The sequence below is a fragment of the Aedes aegypti genome, chromosome 2, assembly GCF_002204515.2.
Source record: "Aedes aegypti strain LVP_AGWG chromosome 2, AaegL5.0 Primary Assembly, whole genome shotgun sequence".
NCBI classification, from domain to species: domain Eukaryota; kingdom Metazoa; phylum Arthropoda; class Insecta; order Diptera; family Culicidae; genus Aedes; species Aedes aegypti.
Window position 1 is genome coordinate 295174115 of NC_035108.1, and position 19976 is coordinate 295194090.

At 39.2% G+C, this 19976-nt stretch overlaps 1 protein-coding gene and 1 long non-coding RNA gene across 20 annotated transcripts in view; one reads left to right on the forward strand and one right to left on the reverse strand.

Annotated features, from left to right (window-relative positions):
• LOC5566523 (tyrosine-protein kinase receptor torso) overlaps positions 1-19976 on the forward strand; it is a 429787-nt gene that overhangs the window by 40292 nt on the left and 369519 nt on the right. Inside the window, exon 1 of one of the 19 annotated variants that reach the window (XM_021845445.1) lies at positions 18027-18523. The exons of the other annotated variants lie outside the window; for them this stretch is intronic. The gene's annotated coding sequence lies outside the window, so the exon portion shown is untranslated. Of the gene's footprint in view, positions 1-18026; positions 18524-19976 lie in introns of those variants that run through there. 19 annotated transcript variants of the gene reach the window in all.
• LOC5576573 lies at positions 1250-2197 on the reverse strand. Its single transcript, XR_002500610.1, has 2 exons — positions 1827-2197; positions 1250-1761 (listed from the first exon to the last, which is right to left on the reverse strand). It is a non-coding gene; the product is annotated as an uncharacterized LOC5576573 (long non-coding RNA).

Genomic DNA, 19976 nt, shown 5'->3' on the forward strand with positions numbered 1-19976 from the left:
AATTTCTTATACCTAAGAAAAACTCATCAGCAGTGAGTTGTGGAGGAATTGCCGATGAATTGCAAAACCCTTATTTTTCTAAAAAAAAATCCCTAATGAAAGTGTCTATAGATGTCTTTAATTATTTCTTCCTTGATTGATTCAGCTAGAATACCTAGATCAATCAATTTGATCCAAACAGTTTTTTTAATAATCCCATCATCTACAAAGGCAATCGCGTGTAATTACAAACTACACGAAAAAAAATCCAGATAGTAATACACTTCTGAATTCTACAAAATTCTATCAGAATATACAGGGTATATATATCTTGACAAAAAATAAAAATATATAAATGAACTTCCTTCGAAGAAAACTAAAAAATCTCCACGATTTTTTGAGAAATACTTGTATGATTTACAGAATTTATTTTAACTCGAATAAATTAAACAAAGTTCTGGATTAAAAATTTAAGATCGTTTCCTGAATGATTTAAACAAAAACACAAGAAGAATTTCTGATATGATCCTCTGTAGAAATGTCTGCTAGATGTCCAAAAATATAGGTGGAATTCTTCGCAAAATCTATCTAAAACTCTATCTGGATATTTTTATAAATGTTCAATGTAATGCTTGAAAGGTTTAATATGCGGAAAATTATTGTTAAATTTAATTAAAATTGTTTGTAGAAATAAGTAGATAGATAAATTTCTGGTTTCCCTTACTAATTTCTCTAAAAGTTTTGACTAAAGTTAATCTATTCAAGATGCTGTTCAAATTCTGTTCTGACGTTTAACGCATATTTGTCCATGGGACAAGTAGGCGTAGAAGAGCAGTAGGTATGCATACGAATAAAATATCAAACCTATTGATAAATCAACGTTTATTCATATGATCTTTTTTTTTGGTTTTTTTTTAATTTTAATTAAACAGCTACATAGGATGCAATACCACGTATGCAGTTACATTCATTTTGGCATGAGGTTCTTCAAGGCCGAATTGTCAGACAATTTGCAATAAGGAGCACTTTAGCACTGCTTTCAAAAAATTCCACTGCCAAACTAAATCGTGCTTATTCTGCGCGGCGTGTGAGTCGAGACGAGTCGCTCTCACCGCGAGTGACGTGAGACGACTAATGTTAATCAAATGGGAGCGAGTCGACAATTGTCACCTCATTCGACTCGTCTCACCTCACACGCCGCGCAGAATAAGCACGAATGAAAAGTGGCAACAATAGAATCCAGCTCATTAATAGATTATAGACCAACAAGTACCATGTAACTTTTTATATATTTTTTTATTTTCGGAATTCTCTAGGGGGTGGGGGTTCTTATGCCAATGCAGCCCGATGAGGATCTCGATAGTCTTGGAATGCCGACAGTCTTCCGTTGCACCGTCAATGACGGCATTAATACGCTGCCAATGCTTTGTTCCATGGTTCCTCCTCAATTGGTTACCAATCCGATCGCTTGTGGCATAGTGAACCTAGTCATGGTTGTGAGAGATTTTGCCGGTTTCCTTTCCCAGTGTGTAGGGTAACTGCAATGTACGGTGGATTTTGTTTCGAACGTGATTGAAAACACTATTTCGGCCATGGAAGCAGGGGAAACGGGTTTGATCGGTGCCGAACGGAACCAAACTTCTTTTTGTAGCTAATGCAGAGGTTCTTCCCGGTTCTGGTTCTGCTGGTACTGATGGTCTGATAAGGGTAATCACCCGCGCTCACGACTCTGGAGGACACGGTCACCTGCTGGCTCGGTAGGCAACTACATGCCGGTGATAGCTATTTAGACGGGAAGGGACAAAATATAAATAAATTGAAGAGAAAGACAAGTCCAATACACTTACCTTTGAAGACGGACCAGTTACCGGCATACCCGGTGGACGTGATGCTGGCAGTCGATTTTCATCGGGATGTGTGGCTCCTTCATCAGCGGACAACAAATGGCACTGGTCAAACTAATTTTGTACGGCAAAAGACGGATGAGATCCGCAAAGCCTGTTTGCACCGCTGGCTTTTTTCTGTTCCATTACAAACAGGTAACCAAAACAAAAACAACACTTTTGACAGAGTAAATGCTCAGTTCGAAATTCGAACTTACTCTGAGCAAAGTATCGTTTTATTCATATGGTTTTAAGTAAATGCTCAAAGACTTTACTTTGCTAAAATCTGGCTGAGCATGAGCAAGTACTCCGGTTTATTCATATGACCTAATGTCACAACCTTCGTAAATGTGGTAGCCGAATTTCTCAAAGTGCAACCGAAGTTACAGCGTTGCTTTTTAGAAAAGTGTCCTTTACAGTTAAGGTGAAGATGCATCGAAGCCAAACCTCGAACTTTCAAGAGCACAAATCTAGAGAACCAGACAACCGTTTGTGCTGAAAATTTAACTTACTGGTTTAACCACCTGGGAGGGAGAAACCGATACGAAATTTATGTACGTCAAGATGAGCCGAGACTCTGCTGTCACGAACTGTCACTGTGAGCCCAGATCTAAAACAATGGACAAACATGATAAAAGCGCGTAATTGATTAAAATATATTATTGCATTTTATCAAATGTGACAAAAAATCGATCGAAAATCTATTTATGCTTATGCAAAAGTAATGTCACAATAGCACCTTTTATTCTAATTGAATTGTTTGTGCCACACTAGTCATAAGCCAACGTTGGCTCAATGAGATGAAAACGCGCCCAGTCTAGCGTATTGGGAGTCGTGGGATGGAAGCCCACCAGAACGATTCTATTATTTTTCACTATCTTACATCTCAATTTGTCCAAATTGACTTTTGTGTCTACGACCTTCAGGTATTTTCAAAACACCGTCGGCTGGTTAAGCCGTAATAGTCATGACAACCCTAATTGAGTGAAAATTCTTATTTAAGCGAAAAATTGTTGGTTCTATACCTCTATGGTTATTATATTGAATACAGTGAGCAATTCCACCGAACATGACGATTTTTTTTTAAATTTAATTTTTGTATGTTTTGAATCGCCTGAAAATTTGCATACAGATTCTTTATGACCAAAAATGCCATTTTGCACCTTCAGACCGCCATTTTGAACCTCGCCTTATTTTTGAGAAGGGCGTATCGGAAAATGCATAGCAAATCTTTAAAAAACTGTAACTCGAAAACGGTTTGTCCGATCGATTTGAGATCTTCTACAAAGTAGTAGGTATTGCTTAGCACTATATGGAGAAAAATATGCACGGTTAAAAAAGTTACAGATTATTTTTATTTCAAAAACAAATTTTCAAATCGATTTTCTCCAGAAACGCAGTTTCGATTTTTTTATTTTTGGGTATGTTTTAGGGGACAACTTATGTGATTTATTGCACAATGCTTCAAAATGGAAGAATTATGGACAAAAAAGTTATGATTTTTTAAAAAATTACAGATTTTAAAAAAAAATCGAAATAGAGGAAAACAATAATTTTTTATGTGATTATTTGAAAGTACAGAAAAATTGCAATCGAAAAGTACCTCAGTAATTTTTTTTTCTAGGTTGCATCAATTTCGAGATATACTCATATATATGTAAAATTTTCAAATAAAAAAAAAGTAAAATAGGCCCTTTTCAAACAAATTTCATGTTTCTCCATTCCAGAAATATTTTATTTTGATTGAGTGAATCGTAGCTGAATTGTTTATTGTTTGATCAAAACCTATATACTAATGTATTTAAAAAAAGTATGCACGGTAAAACAAATATAAACGAAATTTTCATATGAAAATTTGAAGTTCATTGTTCTTAAAAACCGCAAAATTGATGTTTTTTATTTTTGGACATGTTTTGCAGCATATTGTTTGTAATTTCTTGCACAATGCCTCAAAACGGAAAATTTTTGAATAAAAAATAAATTATTAAAAAAATAAATAAAACGAATTTATGCTTTTTGAATAAAAAATAAATTATTAAAAAAATAAATAAAACGAATTTATGTAAAACGATAATTTTGGTGCGTTTTTTTTTTGAGTACAGAAAAATAACTATATATTTTAAATATGAAAAATTTCTATCGAAAAATACTCAAGTAAAATTTAGCTGAGATGCATCACTTCCGAGATATACACGGTAAATCTAAACGTGGCATTAAAAATGTGATTCTATCACAACGGTGTACCTTTGCAAAAGATGAAAATCTTATTTGAACACCACTATGTAATTCAGTAAATCGATTAAACGACTCTCTTAATGTAGTCACCATTAACCTTTTTTGAATTTCCAGCCGCTTTCCATCTCTCATTACAGAAACATAATCACGTTGGCCAGGCATCACTCGGCTAGTTTCATCATCTTCGTAAAAGTTTACTACAATTTCTTTTGTTACATTACTTAGCCCGAAAGATGTACGAGATTTACTTGTTCCTTCTAATGACTGTTTAGCTTGTGTTGCCAAATACCTGGATGTATTAAATGTATTCATTATTTTCTGAACCGTCCATGACCTCGGCAATATTGAAAGTAGTTGGAGTTTTTCGTTCCTGGTGATACCGTCTTTAGAAAATTTATTTTTAAATTGTGCAATCATTTCATCAAACTCGTTAACCTAATCTCTATCAAATTCATCAATTGTATTTAACTTGAATATTTCTCTTTTTATTTTTTTATTAACTTCTTCATATTTTCGCTTTACATAATTTATTGAATTCATTTTTTTACGATCAATTGGAGATGTTAAAATACTGGAAATTGATTTGTTAAAAATTTCAATATTTACACTTTGTGAACATTCACCTATTTCAGAATCAGTCGTATTGACCGAGGTAATTGACGGTACAGTTACCAAAGACTCCTGACTTGGAACATTCATTTCAGTATCAGAAGTTACATGTTCATCACTGCTCGATGAGTCATCGCTACAATTAAACAGTTTTAAACGACAAGAATCACAAATTTTAAGCTTACTATTTAATTTATTTTTTCAGCAAATCCCAAAAAAACAATTTCTGAGTATAATCTTCCGTAAGATTTCGACAATGTTTAGAACAACTTTGTTTAAACACTTCAATACATCTTGAACTGATATAACTCATTGCGAAAAAATGATAATTGTACAGCTTCACGCACAACAAAAATAAATACCTCTGTAAAACGCCTCCTCAATCCACAATATAATGCTGTATCTTCTTTTGTAGCACGTCAATTTCACAGGAAAATAAACGTCACCTACAATCACTGAACATTCCGAAAAGGAAGAAAAGGAGAAACACGAAATAGTTTGAGAAGGGCCTATTTTTCCTTTTTTATTTGAAAATTTTATATAAGTATGAGTATATCTTGAAATTGATGCAACCTAGAAAAATTTTACTTAAGTACTCTTCCAATGCATTTTCTGTACTATCAAATAAACACATAAAAAATATTGTTTTCCTTTATTTCGATTTTTTTCAAAATTTGTAATATTTTATAAAATTATAACTTTTTTGTCCATAATTCTTCCATTATGAAACATTATGCAATAAATCACATAAGTTGTCCCCTAAAACATGTCCAAAAATAATAAAAATCACAGATGCATTTTCATAGAAAATCGTTTTTTTTTTTAATAAAATCTGTCATTATTTTTTACCGTGCATATTTTTTTACAAATAGTCCTAAACAATACCTACAACAACCCAAAATATACCCAAAAATTTAAAACATCAATGTTGCGGTTTTCATTTGAAAATATCGTTTATATTTTTTACCGTGCACTCTTTTTCCAATACTTAAGCATAAATGTTTTGATCAAACGATAAACGATTTAGCTACAATTCGTTCAATCAAAATTTGTTTTTTCTGGAATGGAGAAACACGAAATATGCTTGAAAAGGGCCTATTTTTCTTTTTTTATTTGAAAATTTTACATATATATGAGTATATCTCGAAATTGATGCAACCTAGAAAAAATTTACCTAAGTACTTTTTGATTGCAATTTTTCTGTACTTTCAAATAATCACATCAAAAATTATTGTTTTCCTCTATTTCGATTTTATTTCAAAATCTGTAATTTTTTAAAAAATCATAACTTTTTTGTCCATAATTCTTCCATTTTGAAACATTGTGCAATAAATCACATAAGTTGTCCCCTAAAACATATCCAAAAAAAAAAAAAAAATCATAACTGCGTTTCTGGAGAACATCGATTTTAAAATTTTGTTTTTGAAATAAAAAATAATCTGTAACTTTTTTTTACCGTGCATATTTTTCTCCATATAGTCCTAAGCAATACCTACAACTTTGTAGAAGATCTCAAATCGATCGGACAAACCGTTTTCGAGTTACAGTTTTTTAAAGATTTGCCATGCATTTTCCGATACGCCCTTCTCAAAAATAAGGCGAGGTTCAAAATGGCGGTCTGAAGGTGCATAATGGCATTTTTGATCATAAAGAATCTGTATGCAAATTTTCAGGCGATTCAAAAAATACAAAAATAATCGAGTTTTCGAAACGACGTGGAACCGCTCTTTTCGTACTCAAAAATTTAGGAAAACTGTTCCCCCATAGATAACTGAATGACGCTGTTAGGAATGCCATAGAATTTTACGCACTATGATGTTATTACAGTCCGACAGGGCTGCAGCGGCGTTCGCGCGTGACTGACCTAACACACAACCTCCTCCCCTTCCGTTGTGTCAACACAGGATATTAGGATGTGAAAATATTATAGCTACAATATTGGAATGCTGCCTTGAGGAACGCCAGCACTAACAAGTCTGTCAGTCTTGGTTCTTGCAGTTCTTATTATTAAACAGAAGTGTATGCTTTGATGGATAACTTTGAATTATTCGAACAAGGTATGTTATAAAATCAAAGTTTTTTTTACGTTTAACAGCGCAACTATCATATTTCAGAATGCTTCTTCTGTAGAATCTATAGTGTGGAAAATTCGGTTTGAATGTACAGATTTAAACGCACAGAATAATATGCGATAATTACACTAACGGCAAATCATGAGATAATTCCAATTATCTAAAATGGTTGCATATCACTTATCAGATAATTTTATTAATACAGTAGGGACTCGATTTTGTTAGCCCCTCGATGAATTTCGGGCAGACAAAATGGGGAACCTGATTAAATATATTTTTGTTTCTGTTTTTCAAATTTTGACGTTTCAATATTTGCTTATGAACCACGTTTACAACTTACATAGACTTTTAAGGGGCGAGGGACATGAGCGTAGCCAGGGTTTTTCGTTTATCAGGGGGAGAACGTCCCACACAATTTCATGCTCAAATTTTGCGCCGAAGCAATCTTTATACACTGCCTCTGAAGATTCGATTCGTGGTGATTGCTTTGATTGGCAATTTTGTTTTGGCCAGTAAGACAGCCGGAATCGAAATTTTCGATTGATTGCCTCGAAACTCTTCTCGGAATTCCTTTATATATAATTTATGAAGTGTTTCAACTAGAGATTTCTATTTAAATTTTCCTAAACAATATTTTGAAATTAATCCAGAACTGTTTTGAACATTTTTATAGAATTATTTCAGAAACTTTACAAGTCATCGATAACTTGACCTGGAATTGTTGTTAAAAATGTTCTTACAGTATGGTTTTCAAAAAAAGTAAGATATTTCGAAACTTTCTTTAGTTTCCTTATTTTGTTCTTAGGTATTGATAAATGACATTCGATGATATCGTGAATAAATATCTGAAATTATTCCTATGCCTATGGGATGATTGAATACTTGAAAAAGATCTTAGTGAAATTCCTGGTCGGATTATTCAAAAATCTTTTCAGATGATTTATGTAAGAATGGTTAAATAATCTTAGCAATTTTGCAACAAATTCAGAGGTGAAGTTAGATGCATTTTTGAAGGAATCTCTAAGACAGTTTTAGAGGATTTTGAAACTAGGGCAAAGGCTCCCTTAGTGGAGCTAGTGCGTTTTAACGCGTTTTGCATAAATAAATGACTATTGGATATTTTAACATGGTGTACGCTGCAAAAATGATACATGCAATCGAAAAATATTCATGAAATTTACCAAAAAAAAAACACGTTTAAAACAATTATTTAGCTTAAAATTGTTGCTCATTTGTACCTATAGTGGTACAGTACCCATAGTTGAGGGTCCCATAAGAAATCAATGGTTTGCGTCACTAAAAAAAAAGTGTTCCTATTATTGGTGCAAGGCTTTTTGTAGCGGAATTTCAAATAAATCGCGATGTTTATGCATTTGAATGAAGGAAGGATTTGATATATATCAACTGATATGTTAAAATCACATATTTCATAATTTTACCACCGTCTTTTAGGAGTTTTCCCTTAGGTGCACCACTTGATACATTTGACCTATTGAATGATTTTTTAAGAGTCCTTGGCCAAGCTCCATTAAAAATACTCTAAGAAAGAGCTTATTCAAGGCAGATTCCCAATTAAACAATAGGAGCAAATTTTAAAGGAATATTTCGAGATATTACTGAAGAAAACCTCGAAAGAATGTAACAAGAAGTTGAAGTCATTCCTTAAAAATTAAAACTACTTAATAGGAACTCTGGGTGTAGTTTTTGGATGAGTTCAAGAGGGAACGCATGAAGAAATTTAATATTGAAAGAATACTTTGAAAAATCTCTTTAATGTATCTAGTATGTTTCTGGAACGATTTATAAAATGATTACAGGAATATTTTTGAAAAAAAAGTTTCATCGGGATTCCATAGAACGAAGCAAGTGGTGTTCAGAATGCGTGCATAACATCGAACATCATCATCAGTTTTAAAGTAAACGTGGCACAACACGACGAAGATAATTGTTTGATGTATTTAAAATATGCTGACAAAATCGGGTCAAAAAGCTGACAAAAAGGGGGCAGACAAAATCGGGGGCTGACAAAATCGGGTCAGTACTGTAATGTTATTTGGATTCAAATATTTATATTCATGTGTATGAACGCAAAGTTTGTTATTTGTCAAGGAAAATTCGTGCACAACTCAAGAATTGAAGAAAGAAGGCAAGAAAACATGCCAACTGTCAGTTGCTGTCTCCTCTCTCGCAGGTAAAAGCAACCGTGAAACATCTCGTGAAATTCACAGATCAAAAGTGGTAATCAGAAACAAGCTGAAGAAAAGTAACAAGTATGAAGTTAAACCGATTGAAATTGGAAGATATTGAACCGTGATCGGAACCAAATCATACAATTGGGTGAGACTGGTGGTTTTTCTGCTGCGCAAATCATGGATTATAAAATGGGTCTTAAATTGATATTATTGACCTAGCAAATTCAGTCTTTTTCACATATATTTTCGATATTTCAGAAAACAAATCTTTAGAGGAATCCTTTAACACTCGTAGATACTTTTAAAAATGTAATATTTAACAGTCCATTAATATTTCTAGCAGGTAATTATGGAATGTCAAGAATTTTGTTATGAGGAGCTCATGGTAAAACTCTTAAAACAAATCCTTTTGTAATTTTTTGACACAATTTTAGAATAAATGCCCCGAAAATTATTTGAAAATGTTTTTTTAGAATTCATGAAGAAATCACTAGGAAATTCCATTAAAAACAAGAATTATCCTTGAAAGTTTTTCCATGGAAAAGTTTTCGAACGAATACGTGGTGGGATTATTGGCAGTATTGTAGGAGAATTATCTGTAGAATCTGGGGAAGTTTTTGGACGAATCCTCGAATATATTTTTGTAATAAAAAAAGACTCCGGAAAATATAAGATATCGTGTAGGCAGAAATGTTTCAATAATTCATAGTTGAACCGGCTTTATATCATGGAGAAAGTAGAATTTATTTATTTATTTATTTATTTATTATATTACACCAACAGACAACAATTGTCCCAATGATGCCTTAACCTAAACATAATTTGTTAACAATAAAAAATATAACACATAAGGATATCACTAATCGTCATTTAAATTGGAAAATAGTACATAGAAATTACGACGAACAGTTTCACGAGACAAATTAAAATCAAACACAGAAGCGGCCCTATTGAACGTCCTTTGCATGCCTATTATTGCGCTGTTCTATCCGTAATTAGTGCGTTGAAAAGGTAGTCTCAATAACGAATTATTTCGAAGCGTTCTAGGACGAACGTTCAAGTTCACCGCCCGTAGAATATCAGGGCAGTCAATCCGGCCTTGTAAAGTATCGGCTACAAATAGAGCTCTCGAAACGTCCCTTCGCACTTGAATTTATAGATAAATAAAAAAAAAGCTATTGGAGAAATTTAAAAATGTTGAATTTAAAACTTCTAGAATCCTAGAAGTCCCTTGAAAACAGTTATTGGGCATATCTTCTTCTTCTTCTTCTTGGCATACGTCCTCACTGGGACAAAGCCTGCTTCTCAGATTAGTGTTCTTATGAGCACTTCCACAGTTATTAACTGAGAGCTTTCTTTACATCATTGCAATTTTTGCATTCGTTTATCGTGTGGCAGGTACGATGATACTCTATGCCCAGGGATGTCAAGGAAGTTTCCGAAAAGATCATGGACCAACCGGGAATCAATCCCAGACACCTTCAGCATGGCTTTGCTTGATAGCCGCGGACTCTAACCACTCGGCTAAGGAAGGCCCCTTGGGCTTATACTGAAGCAATTCCTAAAGGAATACTTGAAGTAATCTCTGGAACGGCCTAAAAAAATTCTGGTGAAATTCCTGACATCATTTCTGCAGAAAATCTTAGAAATTTTTAAACATGAATATCAGGAGGGTTAAGAGGCCCAGATAGCCGTAGCGGTAAACGCGCAGCTATTCAGCATGACCATGCTGAGGGTCGTGGGTTCGAATCCCGCTGGTCGAGGATCTTTTCGTAAAGGAAATTTTCTCGATTCCCAGGGCATAGAGTATCTTCGTACCTGCCACACGATATACACATGCAAAAATGGTCAATCGGAAAAGAAAGCTCTCAGTTAATAACTGTGTAAGTGCTCATAAGAACACTAATCCCAGTTGGGACGTAAAGCCAGAAAGAAGAAGAAGATCAGGAGGGTTAAGGTGAATATAAAACGAAGCCAAACTTTGAATTTTCAAGTGCACAAGACTCGAAACTCTGACAACAGTTCGCGTTAAAAACCAATCAAATTGCTTGCTTGCTGGTGATGATCAATGGGATAAATTTTCAACGCGGAGCACTGTTTGGTTCTCCAGTCTTGTGCTCATGAAGATTTGAATGTCGGAACTGTCGGAATCAGTTTAAAATTTTGATTTAAGTTTCATACATGAATATCGGGAGAGTTCAAGATGAGCCCATGGAGAAATTATTGGAAGAATCTGTGGAAGCATCCTCAAACAGAACTGAGTTGAAATCCTTCGATATATTCCCGGAGAAAAATCAAATTTTTCGATAATTTGTTTGAAGAACTTCTGTAAGAATTCCTAAAGCAAGAGCAAATTATTGCCTTGAGCATTCTTAGGGTTTTTTTTAATCAAATATGCGTTAAATGGATCGGCGATGGCAGCATGGCCCGGCAACACACAAGTCTAATCTGAGTTTGATCTAGTCTTTTTGAATGAAAAGTCTAAATCAATAATTATAGAAGTTTTCATAGAAAATTAAAGTGAGTAGCAGGCTTGGTTCCAGTGCGAATGTAATGCAACAAAAATAAAGAACAACTATTTATAGAAATATGCAACAATGACAAAATGTTGGTATCAACAGTGGGCTTGTAGCTCATAAGATATCAATTTATGACTGTTTTCAGTTATATTAAACGCTTGCATTGCTTTGATTTAGTATTGGTTGGTGCTTGAATCTGGCGCGGTGAATGGCTGGGCATTAGTGTGGGACAACATTTAGATTCTCGCTCCAGTCCACTTTTTGGATTGCATTTAGGTCCCATAATAACTGTGCAAAATTTCAGCTCGATCGGAGAAACTATATTTTAGTGCCAGCCGTTCAAAGTTTGTATGGGATTTACTATGGGAAACCTTACTTTTGCAAAGAAAAATCGCCTGAGGCCGCCCATTGACCTCAATAAAAATTCTGAACACAGACCTCGATAGGTATTTTTAAGATGAAGAATATTGCCGAAGACCGCGAAACAATCCGACACTTGTGAAAAAAGTTATTCAATGAAAACCTATTGGCAACGCGACGTTGATTAACACGTAAAGGAATAAGAATAATAACAAAATCGGGCAAAATTTCCGAATAGTCTATGCTTAATAACTTTTTACACAAGCATCGAATTGCTTTGCGGTCTTCGGCAATGTTGTTCATCGTAGAAATACCTATCGAGATCTGTGTTCAAAATTTTTATAGAGGTCAATGGACAAGGTATCAAGAACTGATACTGCGGGCTTCGCAATTTGACCTACTGAAGGCTCAGGCCCTATCAGCTAGCACCAGCTGGGATTGCTGACGAAGGGGCCTCCACCTGCCCCGAACAACCAGAGGCTCGTATCCACCCAGTAGGCCGGCGCCACGACAGCAGCGCTACCAAGATGTTTTCCCCGCGGCCACTTAATCGCTGTAAGGGTCGATTTCGACCGTAGGGCACCGGTATGACCTACGTAGCCGACTGCGAACCCTTGGACCACCTGTTGTTTAGCGTCTGCACTAGCCACTCTTCGAGTCCACTCGCCACCTCCTTTGTAGTTTCGAGACGATGTGGGTGATAGCCGATGAAACGGCATTCCAGCCAAACTCGTTTTCACACATCCTCTGAACCAGATTGTCCGGAGTCGTGTCCCCACCGCATGTGGCAAACATGCGGTCACGCATTGTGCGGAAACGCGAGCACACGAACAAAACGTGTTCCGCCGTTTCCTCTAAACCTGCACAAACTGGACATTCGGGAGAACCCGCATGACCGAAACGGTGTAGATAATGTCTAAAGTAACCATGGCCCGAAATGACCTGTGTTAGGTGGAATGTTAGTTCCCCATGGCGCCTTTTGACCCAGATATCTAACCTCGGAATCAACCTGTGAGTCCACACTCCCTTGGTGGAACTGTCCCACGCATGTTGCCATTTGACCATGGAGGCCAGTCTGGCAGTCCTGCGTATGCCTCTTGTGCCGTGCCTTTCGAAGCACTCTATGTCTTCCATGATAAGAATACCAATAGGCACCATACCGGTGATGACGCAGAGTGCATCGTGTGACACGGTACGGTACGCGCTCACAACCCTCAGGCATATTAGTCTATAAGTACTCTCTAGCTTGCTACGGAAGCTATCGGTACTTAAAGTCGTGCCCAACCCGGGCCACCATACCTCAGTATGGACGAGGCGACACTGGCTAGAAGCTTACGCTTACTGGCGTACACCGCAGAGCTATTGGACATCATCCGGGACAGTGCCACAATAGCTGTGGAGGCTCTCTTGCAGGCATAATCAACGTGGCTACCGAAGGTAAGCTTATCGTCGATCATCACCCCCAAGTGTTTGACGGAGCGCTTCGAAGTGATCGTGCAGTCGCCTATACTGATCACCGCTTGCTGCACCGACTTTCGGTTGTTGACAACAACCGCCTCAGTTTTGGTCGTATGCTGACAGGGAAGGGGGGGTTTGCTTTTGCAAACCTGGAGCGTCTCACAACAGCGTCTGTTCCCCATGTCAGGGGCGGCTGATCATCGTCCGAGTGCCAGAGAAGGTCACTAAGCTTAACTGCGCACTATGGCCCTCCGAACATTAAGGGGGAATGGTCCTCAGGAAATCTAGGGGGTTGGTGTCAGGCCCTGTTAGCCGTAAAAACACATCAGCACAGGAACGTCAACGAGATAATACGGACCGGAACAATTGGCAAAGACTATAGCGACGAAAATGGACTAGCGATTGGAAACTCGGTACGTGAAACTGCAAATCTCTCAACTTCATTGGAAGTACTCGCATACTCTCCGATGTACTGAAGATCCACGGTTTCGACATCGTAGCGCTGCAGGAGGTGTACTGGACAGGAGCATTGGTGCGAACGTTTAGAGGTAATCATACCATCTACCAGAGCTGCGGCAACACACGCAAGCTGGGAACAGCTCTCATAGTGATGGGTAAAGGCGCGTGATCGGGTGGTGGCCGATCAATGAACGATTGTGCAAGTTAAGAATCAAAGGCCGATTCTTTAACACTCCGGAAGCACTGATGATGACAAGGACGCATTTTACGCGCAGCTCGAACGCGAGTACGACCGCTGCCCAAGCCACGACGTCAAGATCATCATAGGAGATTTGAACGCTCAGGTTGACCAGAAGGAGGAGTTCAGACCGACGATTCGTTCAGACGGAAAGTTCAGCGCCCACCGGCTGACGAACGAGAACGGCCTACGACTGATAGATTTTGCCATTCGTAGCACCTATTACCAACACAGCCTCCCGTATCGGTACACCTGGAGATCACCTCAGCAGACAGAATCGCAAATCGACCACGTTTTGATCGATGGACGGCACTTCTCCGACATAACCGACGTCAGAACCTATCGTGGCGCTAACATTAACTCCGACTATTACCTGGTGATGGTAAAACTGCTCCCAAAACTATCCGTCATCAATGATGTACGGTACCGACGCCCGCCCCGGTACAATCTCGAGCGGCTGAAACAACCGGATGTTGCCAATGGTTACGCGCACCATCTTGAGGCAGCGTTGCCGGATGAGGGCGAGCTCGATAGGGCCCCTCTTGAGGACTGCTGGAGGACAATCAAAGCAGCCATTAACGACGCTGCCGAAAGCGTTGTCGGATATGTAGAACGGAGCTCAAGAAACGATTGGTTCGACGAGGAGTGCCAGGAGGTTTTGGAGGAGAAGAATGCAGCGCGGGCTGCAATGCTGCAGCATGGTACGCGGCAAAACGTGGAACGATACAGACTGAAGCGGAAACAGCAAACCCGCTTATTCCGGGACAAAAAGCGCCGCCTGGAAGAGGTGGAATGCCAAGAGATGGAGTTGCAGTACCGTTCTCAAGAAACGCGGAAGTTCTATCAGAAGCTCAACACATCCCGCAAAGGCTTCGTGCCGCGAGCTGAGATGTGCCGGGATAAGGATGGGGGCATCTTGACGGACGGACGCGAGGTAATCGAAAGGTGGAAGCAGCACTACGATGAACACCTGAATGGCGCAGAGAACACAGGCACAGAATGTCAGGACAGCGAAGGCGATGGCTACGTCAGCACAGCGGACAGCGGAAACCAACCAGCTCCCACGATGGGGGAAGTTAAGGATGCCATTCAACAGCTCAAGAACAACAAGGCCGCTGGCAAGAATGGTATCGGAGCCGAACTCATCAAAATGGGCCCGGACAGGTTGGCCGTTTGTCTGCATCGGCTGATAGTCAGAATTTGGGAAACGGAACAGCTACCGGAGGAGTGGAAGCAAGGCGTTATATGCCCTATCTACAAAAAGGGCGACAAACTGGAGTGTGAAAAAGTGCCTACAAAGTGCTATCCCAGATTCTCTTCCGTCGTCTATCACCTATAGCAAACGAGTTCGTGGGAAGTTATCAAGAAGGTTTCATCGACGGCCGCTCGAGAATGGACCAGATCTTTTCCGTGCGGCAAATCCTCCAGAAATGCCGTGAGTACCAGATCCCTACGCACCATTTGTTCATCGATTTGAAGGCGGCATACGATAGTATCGACCGCGTAGAGCTATGGAAAATCATGGACAGCTCTCCCAGGAAGCTCACAAGATTGATCAGAGCAACGATGGACGGTGTGCAAAGCTGCGTGAAGATCTCGGGCGAACACTGCAGTTCGTTCGAGTCTCGGCGGGGACTACGACAGGGCGACGGACTTTGGTGCCTGTTGTTCAATATTGCGCTTAAAGGTGTCATGCGGAGAGCCGGACTTAACAGTCGATGCACGATTTTCATGAGATCCGGACAATTTGTTTGCTTCGCGAACGACATGGATATAATTGGGAGAAAATTTGAAACGGTGGCAGATTTGTTCACCCACCTGAAACGCGAAGCAACAAGAGTCGGGCTAATGGTGAATGCGTCGAAAACAAAGTACATGGTGGTTGGCGGAACTGAGCGCGACAGGGCCCGCCTAGGAAGCAGTGGTACGATAAACGGGGATACCTTCGAGGTGGTGGACGAGTTCATCTACCTCGGATCCTTGTTGACGGCTGACAACAATGTTAGTCGGGAAATACGAAGGCGCATCATCAGCGGAAGTCGTGCCTACTATGGGCTCCAGAGGAAACTGCGGTCAAGAAAGATCCACCCCCGCACCAAATGCACAATGTACAAAACGCTCATAAGACCGGTAGTCCTCTATGGGCATGAAGCGTGGACTATGCTCGAGGAGAACTTGCATGCTCTTGGGGTTTTCGAACGCCGAGTGCTAAGGACGATCTTCGGCGGCGTGCAGGAGAACGGCGTGTGGCGGCGAAGGATGAACCACGAGCTCGCTCAACCGGACAACAACCCTGTAAAGATGGTGTTCGCTACGAATCCGGTCGGAACAAGAGGGTGTGAGGCGCAGCGAGCTAGGTGGATTGACCAGGTGCACCAGGACCTGGAGAGCGTGGGTCACAGTCGGGGATGGAGAGAAGCGGCCATGAATCGAGTGAATTGGCGAAATGTTGTTGGCGAGGCTTTATCAAGATAATTGATGTAAAGCCAAATAAGCGAAGTGGTGTTTGAATCTAGAAGAATGTTTATTGTAGTTCATAAAATAAAGTTTTTGATTGAAAAAATAAATAGTAGCTAAAAAAAGTTACGTTAAATATTGCGCATTTCATTCACTACTGGACTATCGCAGAAGTTTTTACAAGTGCGGAAATGCTAACAAAAGTGCGCAATCGCATCAAATCTGGTAGATGTCTTCGGGGGACTTATTTTTGTAATTCAAAGAATAAGTGCTCTGAAGACACTAACAGGATTGAATGCAATCCCGCACTTTTATTCTCACTTTCGCACTTATGAGGCCACAGTTCGCAGTCCAGTAGTGAAAGATACACAATATATCGAGGTATGACTGTACATCAAAAAGGCCAAAAGCCCAATCTCAGTCAGGTTTATGCTTGGTTGAATTTCGCTAAAAAATATATGTCGTGGAAGTTTGAGTTGGACAAAGCTATTGGTTCTGATTAAAAGAAAATTAACTTAGATGGCCCACATTGTTGCGCGTATTACTGGTACGATTTGATTAAAGTTCCACAACTTAAACTGAGTTGAGGAACTCTGTTAACGGCTCACTGATAATTTGGGCTGCCTTTTCCCGAAAATTTCTACGAGAATGACTTCAGAAAACTATATTGAAATGCTCGAGGACGTATTGATCTCCTTTCCTGAAGATGTTGTGCCTGAAGAATTCATATTTCTATAGGACAATACTGCTATCTACGTCAGCAAGAGGTGTTTGGAATGGTTTTCGGATCGAGACATAAAATTATTGGAATGGCCAGCACTGCCGAATTATTGGAACTTGAGCAAAAGCTTGAGCTTGATTGATCGCCCGTAGTTGCTACACCAGTACCGTCAGATCAGCTGCACTTACACAAGGAACCAACCAGATGACTGCTTGTGTAGTGGACCTCCCTTGTTTCATTAGCTCATAAATCATAACAACATGAGTCACGATAAAAGCGCACTCCAAACGGCAGTACGTGTGGTCAAGAAATTCCGAGTGATACACTTGTTTTGCTGACCATCACTTACTGCCATATGCAGTGCGCCACAGTTCAACCGCGGTGCAATGAAATTAAATAGCTCAAATTACAACGCCACCTAAATATATGCAGAATAGCCAACGTCGTTCCCGGGTGTCTACCTTTTGTCTCTCTTGCTCATGTATCGATTGAAGAAATCAATCACCGAAATGAAATTGTTTATATCAGCAATTATTCCCTATTTAAGTCGTGACAATTATGAATAAAGAACAGTCTTGATTGAACCTAGAACCATGTGTTTTGATTATGATCCGAAGCTGTATCCAGCCTAGAACACCATAATACCAAAACGCTTTGGAAGCACGGTGATCTCCGGTCTTCGCGACCATTAGTTGACACCACCGATGCTTCGCTTTCCTTGGTTCTTGTGTCGCTGTTACGTGTCTATGCCGGGTCTGTTTACAACGTGTGTCAGTCGGTCCGTCGAATAAGAGAACGGTACGGTCCGACCACGATATGGCGACCGTGACAGGACACGAACCTGCAATCTTCGGATGCGTGGGCTTCACTTCTCAACACTGCAATAATGTTTTCAATTTCCAATCTTCTTATGAACTGTTCTGTTGCTTTTGCACGAGCATGTATGACCACTACATTTTTGAACAGAATACCCTGCTGCAATATTTCTATCACTCTGTATAGTTCCTCTGTCGCGTTCATAATCGAAGTAAACAAATTCATAACAGACATTGCTCCAGTAGAACGTGTACCGGTGAAGGCAAAAGACTTGTTAAAATTGGCATCAATGGTGCTTCCAAGCATCACGGGAAACATAATCATCTCTACACCAAAAGGTATCCAAACTCACCGGGTGCCTATAACCAACGGCTAGGAGGAAGGGTCCTGGCTATCATCTATTAAAAACCGAACGAGAATACTCAGCAGAGAAAACAACAGGCGTTGAGGAGAGCGCCTCCGCCCCATCAAAACGACCGTTGAGGAGAGCGCCTCCGTCGTTATGAAGTTATAGTATCCTACAAGGTTAGTTTATTAGCCGTTCATATATTCAGAAGTTCTTACCAAAATACGCTCATACTTAAATGCATTAGTTTAATGGATTTAGAATCCGTTCAGCTTGAATTAGACTTGAAATTAGCTGACTTGAATACAATCCTCACAAATTTTGCAAAGGCACCAAACAGGAACTACTCCAGGAAATTTTTATTGACGAAAGAAAATAGAGCGAAAATAATATATAACGATATAAATAATATTCTAGCGTATAACGAAGAATTATTCCGTCAAACAGAACTTGACTTTTATATACGAGGGACAAGACAAAAATATAATGAAATAATTCTCCTAATACATAATAAACTTCCTTTTGCTAAGACTATCGCATTAGACTTCAAAACCGCTGCAAACGCGTTACTATTTTTTGTAAAATTAAAAACAAAAGTCAATTTGAGAAGAGTTGTACCTCCAGTTATGGCAGCCCCAAAAGTCGATATTAAACTGGGCACCACCCTCGTACAAGTGTACGACGGTGCACCAGAAAATCTCGAGTCATTCCTCGATGCAGTAAACCTTTTCAACGACACAGTCGTTAATGAATTTACCGGAGCTACCGCCGATCAGCAAGCAGCAGCTCAAGTTACTGTAATAAGATTCGTCAAGTCTCGACTGACGGGCGTTGCTCGTCAGGTGATTACAGAAGCCAATGACTTACCAGGCATTTTAGATGCAGTAAAACAGCACTGCGAATCAAAAGTAAGCTCGGATAATATTATTGCCAAAATGAAGGCATTGAAGCAAAAAGATTCAGCCGAATCCTTTTGCAACGAAGTAGAAAAACTAACGACCCAACTCAAAGCAGCCTACGTCAGAGAACAAATCCCGGTAGCTACAGCCAACACTATGGCTACCAAGAAAGGAGTTGAAGCTCTGATAGATGGCACAAGGGCGAATGAAACCAAAATTATTCTGCGAGCTGGGACTTTCACCAAAATTACAGATGCGGTACAGAAGGTTATGGAAAACGACAAACCCACCAGCTCGAATGCACAAATGTTTTCAGTTAGTGCTAACACACAAAATCAATATAGAAATCCGAACACCGATTCAAGAGGACGTGGACATTTCCAGAACTACAGAGGAAATGTTCATAGTTCGCAGAGATATCGCGGAAATTTTAATAATTTCCGTGGAAATTACAACAACAGGGGTAACAGATTTCATCAAGCGAGAGGATCGTTCTACCACCGAGGATCTTTCCCTCCGAGGGGACATTTTAACTCGCATCAAGGAATGTTTTTTGCACAGAACATTCCACAACAAAACATTCCCCAACATCTAATTCCACAGCAACTAATTCCGCAACAACAAAACCAGCCTCAATTAAATTCAACAATTCAACAAAATAACCGAAATACACCCCAAAATTTTTTAGGAGTACCCCAAGGGCAGTTTTTGCGGTAAACCTGGCCCAAACTAA